Below are 7,112 nucleotides of genomic sequence, written 5' to 3'. Positions count from 1 at the left end.
AACTGACGACATTCTGCGACATGGAGTCTCTCGCAACCTGGCTCATGTAGATGTGTACATGCGAGAGGACAGTTGCCATCATCCTGTCCAGACGAATAATGTTATGAGTACACTTGCACTCGGCGCACGTATGCTCGCTGATGAAGAACATCTATGGGAAGAATCCGGACAGCTCAAAAAGATTTCGGATACAATGGGTATAGACAATGGAAGGTCGTAATGACTTTGCAATTGTAACCAAAGCCGAGCGTCCCACCTGAAGGTGACAGATTCAAGCCCGTGGCATCGGTAACCTTCACAAGGACTCTTTCTTCTTAAACAGATCGTATACTATGTAAACATGGAGTCATGGTTATTTTTCTACTGCACCAAAGGCTATGTCCAGTAGCTCTGTGAAGGATTACTTTATTCTAAGGAACGCAGGTGTGTATAAGTTTCCATGACAGTGTGGTTCGTCGCATACGGTACGTACATTATGTACAACTGAGGAACACTACGCGGAATCTCGACGCTATATCCACCTGTTACAGCCTAGTGAACCTGCCGTGGCCGAACACTGTACGCAGTAGAATATTTGTTCGTTGGTGAAATGGCCGAGCAAACAGACAAGGTTAGCCGGGTCGGATGCTCTGCCAATGAGGTCACAGGATTCCTGCGCTGACGACCGCTCTCGCCAGTAGGTGGCACCGAATTATCTCCCTTCAGACTGCGAGCCCCTACTCGACCAGCCAATGCATCTGTTAATGGTGTCACTAATTGTGGAATTCCAACACTGTGTCCGGCGAAACAGCTTCACTTAATCGTATTACTTCTTTACTTTTCTGTCTTAGTTGAGTTCACGTTTAAGTTGATAGTGACTAGTTTCGAACGTACTTGTTTACTACCTGAGATGTTATTGTGTAATTGATATAATAATTTCACTTTGCATTATCTATACATTTTAGGCTGCTGACAAGTTTCCTTCTGGTACAGCATTGGACCTCTTCCTTTTCCGGCGTGGAGGTGGTCTGCAGGGCTATCACTTTTCGAAGTCTCTGTCCAATGCCGAAAAAAGGTATATAGTTCCAGTAAAAAAAATACAGACTTAAAATGTATAAAAATCGAAGTATGCGATATTATCCGACAGCTGAAAAATTTAAAAATTACTTACTTCTGTCAGAAAATTTGTGTCATTGTCCGCTACAACTTAGTGATAATCAAACACGACAAGAAACCTACATATTTATTTGTTCTAGATATACAGGGCTATTCAAAAAGAAAGAACAGATTTCAAACATTTATTGCCTCCAAACTACAAGAGATAGAATCGTAACTGCAATGTTCCTGGAAAGGAGAAGTTCATATTTTTATGCATTCAGTGTGAGCACCATTTGTTACACGACAAATGCCAAAATGGTGTGTCGTTCCCTGCCACACACAAGGCAGTTGTTCTCTCCTTATCGCATTCGCAACTTCTACATTGCGATGTCGTAAACTTTCAAGAGTGTCAGGCATAGGGAGGATAAATCCAAAGATAAAAGCCACAAGATGTGAGATCTGGAGGCGTGGCAAGCTACCGACGATGTTCATGTTCTCCTCTTCCTGTCCATCGCCCTGGAACGGTGCGCTTAATACAGTTTAATAAAAGTGTGCGATGTGGCCTAAGAACGGACGATGAAAGAACCACTAACATATTACTGGATTGGAAATAACGGAGAGAACGTGGAGATGGATAGATTATACGGAGGAGTTAAGAAGATGAGTAGAATGGAGACAAACTGTTCATCGGTGTCGGGTACAATGTGTGTTAACGCAGATTATCCGAAAAAAACGCTCTTTAAAAAAATCAAATGGTTCAAATGGCTCTGAGCACTATGGGACTTAACTTCTAAGGTCATCAGCCCCCTAGAACTTAAGAACTACTTATACCTAACTAACCTAAGGACATCACACACATCCATGCCCGAGCCAGGATTCGAACATGCGACCATAGTGGTCGCGCGGTTTCAGACTGTAGCGTCTAGAACCGCTCGGCCACCCCGGCCGGCAACGCTCTTTAATGCTCGATTACAATTTAGTTGTTTGCTGATCGACGCAGTCTCTTCGATTAAATATCTAGACTTAACGTTGCAAAGACGATATGAAATGGAATGTGCAGGTAAGGTCAATTGTTGGGAACACGAATTGTCGACTTGGCTTTGTTATAAGAGTTCTAGGAAAGTGTAGTTCATTTATACCGGAGACGGCGTATAGAACACTTGTGCGACTCATTCTTGAGTACACCTACAACTCCACTAGTTCGTATCGCCACCAGGTCGGATTAAACGAAGAAATTGAAGCAATTCAGAAGTGAACTGCAGGATTTGTTACCGGCGGGTTTGATCAACACGGATATGCTTCGTGAACTATAACGGGAATAAATAATGACTAACTGAAACCTTCAGCTGCCGACAGGTGTTGTCGATATACCTCGATGTGGACAGCTGAAAATGTGTGCCCCGACCGGGACTCGAACCCGGGATCTCCTGCTTACATGGCAGACGCTCTATCCATCTGAGCCACCGAGGACACAGATGAATAGCGCGACTGCAGGGACTTATCCCTTGCACGCTTCCCGTGACACACATTCCCAACTGTCCACAATTCTACATATATAATGTACCTTATAGACATTTACCCATTTCCTTTCGAGAACTGTTACTGTCTTCACACACACACACATATATATATATATATATATATAACGGGAATCACTGGAGGGAAGGCAACATCCTTTCTGTGAAAAATTATTGAGAAAATTTAGAGAACCGAGTTTTTGCGGTTTGGCGACATAAAAGTTTTCTGGGTTTGGTACCGCGTCATAATGTAAAAACTACCGCTGCTTTTCTATAGCAGCAGTAGTTTTTACATTATGACGCGGTACCAAACCCAGAAAACTTTTATGTCGACTGACTCTGGCCGCGGAAGCCTACGTAATTATATTTTTGCGGTTTGCTGCAGAACTGTTCTGTTGCCAGCAACTTACACCTCTCGCAAAGTCCGAGAAATAAAGGTAAGAGAAAATAGGGCCCGTACGGTGGCCAATAGTCTGTTGTTTTTCCCTCGTTCTATTTGCGACTGTAACAGGAAAGCAAGTGACGGGTACAAGGTACCATCTGCCACGCCCCATACGGTGGCTTGCGAAGAATGTGTGTGGTGATGCAGGAGAAGAAACAAGTTTACAGCGACGTAAGAAGGGAACGATACTTGCTAAATGTGTGGGCTGATTTAAATGATGTCTGATAGTGTACTGACATTAGTCGGTTAGCCGCGACTACCGTTAGCAGAGCAGGGGCGTCCTTTCACCGAGACAGCTTCCTCACTGAACTCTCGCAGTCTATGGCGAGGCGAGGACGGGCCCGTCTTGGAGAAAGGCCGCCAGTCCTAGATGGAGATTTGGAGCGAGCGATCCGAATAACGCGACTTTCACGAACGCCGCGTAGCGCCGCTGCCTTTAGCGCAGGATCAAAGCGACGTGCCGACCCGGGGATCGAACCTGTATCGCCGCTGTGCGGGGAAAGCTGCCTCATTAGCGCTGAACACCTGCCCGTCTTTCGACTTCCTTGTTTTGCGTCTGAAATGTAACTCATTTTACGTGAATATTTCTGAACACAACTGCGAATGTTTAGTGGAACACCACGTCTACGCCCTTAGATGAGTGGTCAGAGCGTCTGACAGCCATCTGGCGGGTGCGAGTTCAGTTTCCGGTCGGGTCCAAGATTTTCTGATCCAGGGGACTAGATGTCGTGTTGTCCTCACCACCGTTTCATCATCATCGACACGCGAGCCGCCTAGTGTGGTGTCAACAGAAAAGACGTGTAAATCGGTGCCCGAACTTCCCCAGGTGCGGACTCCCGGCTACCAATGCCATACGATCATTTCATTTCACAAGAATTCCGTTAACGGGAAGTGGAGGAAGAACTCGAAATATTATTTAGACAACTTCATAATACCGTAACTAATTAAAACAAATCATATGGAAGCTTGCTGTAGCTTCGTTGCTTTTGCTATACAACATCAATGTAAACGTAAAAAAAAGTAGCCGTACAATGGAGTTTAGCTGTGTAATACTACAACCCTTTTTGGAATCCTGTATCCTTTTCCAGTCTCATGCCTACTCTCACGAAGAGGGCATATGTGTAATATCAGTGGAAATGGAAATGAGCGTTTGGCGTCATTGGCCGGGAGGCCCCTCGCGGGGCAGGTCCGGCCGCCATATCGCAGGTCTTATTACATTCGGCGCCACATTGGGCGACCTGCACGCCGGATGGGGATGAAATGATGAGGAACACAACACAACACCCAGTCCCTGAGCGGAGAAAATCTCCGACCCAGCCGGGAATCGAACCCGGGCCCAGAGGACGGCAATCCGTCACGCTGACCACTCAGCTACTGGGGCGGACTGTAATATCAGTAATTTACACCAATTTCAACTGCTGCTTTGATTTTGTCTTTTCTGGTTATCTGGATTCGAATACACTGAAGATTTTCCTTTGCAGCAAATTAGTAATTTGCACTAGTTTAAGGTACTGTTTTGACATTGTTTACGTTGGATTAAAAAAAATGGCTCGGAGCACTAAGGGACTTAACTTCTGAGGTCATTAGTCCCCTAGAACTTATAACTACTTAAACGTACCTAAGCTAAGGACATCACACACATTCATTCCCGAGGCAGGATTTGAACCTGCGACCGTAGCGGTCGCGCGGTTCCAGACTGTAGCGCCTAGAACCGCTCGGCCACCCCGGTCGGCGTTTACTTTGAGCCTCACCAATATGCAGAATGAAGGAAACACGTTGGATTAAAAGTTGATGTACAAATTCAAATGGCTCTGAGCACTATGGGACTTAACATCTTAGGTCACCAGTCCCCTAGTCTTAGAACTACTTAAACCTAACTAACGTAAGGACATCACACACAGCCATGTCCGAGGCAGGATTCGAAGTTGCGACCGTAGCAGCAGCGTGGTTGCGGACTGAAGCCCCTAGAACCGATCGGCCACAGCGAACCATCACACTTTGTACATTATACAAACTTTAGGCAAATGGTAGGAATAATTTTTCTATTGTAATTATGAAGTAATTAACGATAGAAGTTCCGACATTTCTATTCATCGAAAGACATCTATTTTTATGTGTTCTACCTAAAAACAGATTGTATCCCTAATAGAAACATGACATGATAATTTTTCAGTCACAATTAAACATACTCATGTTTTAATTGGTGTTAGTTATTGGAACTGTAATTATGACTATATAGAAATGCAAAATTTTACTCGTACAACATTTAATTAATTGTATCTGGGCCTTCATTTAGAAAAAACTAATCTTTGTTCGCCTGAAAATGATAGGGTGATTATCCTTTATATAAGTAAAATGATAAATTCAAATTAACGAAATATATATATTTTTTAGTGATAAAACATGTGACTTATAGTCTTAATAGAAACAGATTCTTTCCTGTCTTTATAAGAAATTGTTCACTTTCAATTCATGTTAGTTTCTATGCAATTTGAGAAGATGTATGTAAAAATTTTAATAGTATAAATCTAAAAATGTAATATGTAACAATGTCAGTAATTGTTTAAAATCATATAAACAGAGGCGGTTTATAGGCCGCTATAGGTCAGTCTAAAGTTAGTCTTGAGACAGTGTTAACTGAATTTTACGCACGTAGTTCGTCGCCGAACATCAAGCGTGCGACATAAAACTCTTTGTAAACACGAATTCCTGGAGCTTATTGAGCCGTCGCGAGCTGGTGCCAGTGTTATTTTGTTCATGTATCGTTGTGATCGATTGTGGTTGAGATAAGCTAGCTTTGCTTTTCGCGTGTCTTATCCTCTTGGTTGGCGGGCGAAGGGATTGGGTTGTTAGCCTTCGACGGGTAACGCTCGAGATATCGTGACATTCGCTGGGAGACGAGTGTCAACGACTGCCGAACGAGCGTGATAACCCTTATATGTAGTGGTCTGTGATTAGTCGAGCGTTTTGGCAACATGGGCAGCTTGAAGATACAAGTTCTGTGACTTCGCTGACAACAAAATTGGAAGCCGTGAAGCTGTGGAACCCGCTCCTACCTATCGTGTACGTGATACGAAGTAAGTGGTCGTAGTTGTGTTTTGTTGACCGACGCACTCAGAGGCATTTAAATTTTATTATTATGGTGAGAGTTTCATAGTCGAACTTAAAGGTGGTGTGGAAGAGTTCAGTTGGCCTAATTTGATGGTGGCCGTTATCTGACAGTTTTCTCGGAAATTTTACTAGTGCTCTGTGTTTCTTGTAATCAAATGATTTTATGTTGGCGTTTTCAAAGCCTGGACTCTGTTAGTAAAATTGTCCATGTGTAAAATGCTTAAGGGCAAAGTTGCGAATTTGTCAGTAGTGTAACGTGTTCCTTTACAAGCTTACCCATATATCGAGTCAAAAGTTCTGCCGAGTGTTCTATGTTTCAGAGTTATTGGAATGTCTTTGTGATTCGCGCAAAAACCTTTGATGGTTCCAGCACCTTGGCGGGGAGTGAAATGTCTTCCGAGGTCTAGGCCTGGAAGTGTTTAAGAACCTGCTCACTACCGGGAGTTGTTCACATACTGCCTTCCAAAGTTTAGTAGATATATAAATATATATTGTATGTAACCTGTTCTTATACGAACCTGTTTCCTTAAATATTAGCTACTGGCAACTGGCTAAACTTCAAATTGCATAGCATCTGCTGAGTTCCTTGCGCAGCTCTTTCTAGTAGTCTTTTATTAACACGTCTGAGTACGTGAACATTCATTTTCAAAGATCAGTGTTTCTGCTGTAGTTTTTTATGTATGTGGTTCTATCATGTTATGTAATTGGATCTTAGCTCGGTACTAGTGTTGAAGTGTCATTAAGTCAACCTTTATCGGTAACTGTTTTCATTATATGTATTTTGAAGGAAATCCTACGTGGGAATTTGAACTTCTGAAGTTTGTCCGTAATTCTGTTTTCTTAATAAGCGAAAATAAAGCGAGGGGTATTAGTGCCCGGCAACGTTAAGTTTGTAATTGACCTTTTAATAACTGCTCCTTTAACGGATTGAAATAGTAAGTTTATAAGGGTATTTCAGTGAAGAA

At 43.0% G+C, this 7,112-nt stretch overlaps 1 non-coding gene across 1 annotated transcript; it reads right to left on the bottom strand.

Annotated features, from left to right (window-relative positions):
• Window positions 1-2,473: 2,473 nt before the first annotated feature.
• Window positions 2,474-2,547, bottom strand: Trnat-ugu (transfer RNA threonine (anticodon UGU)). Its single transcript has one exon. It is a non-coding gene; the product is annotated as a tRNA-Thr (tRNA).
• Between the last annotated feature and the right edge of the window lie 4,565 nt (window positions 2,548-7,112).

Source organism: Schistocerca serialis, chromosome 4 (assembly GCF_023864345.2).
Source record: "Schistocerca serialis cubense isolate TAMUIC-IGC-003099 chromosome 4, iqSchSeri2.2, whole genome shotgun sequence".
Taxonomy (NCBI): Eukaryota; Metazoa; Arthropoda; class Insecta; order Orthoptera; family Acrididae; genus Schistocerca; species Schistocerca serialis.
This window is presented reverse-complemented; position numbering and strand designations above follow the sequence as displayed.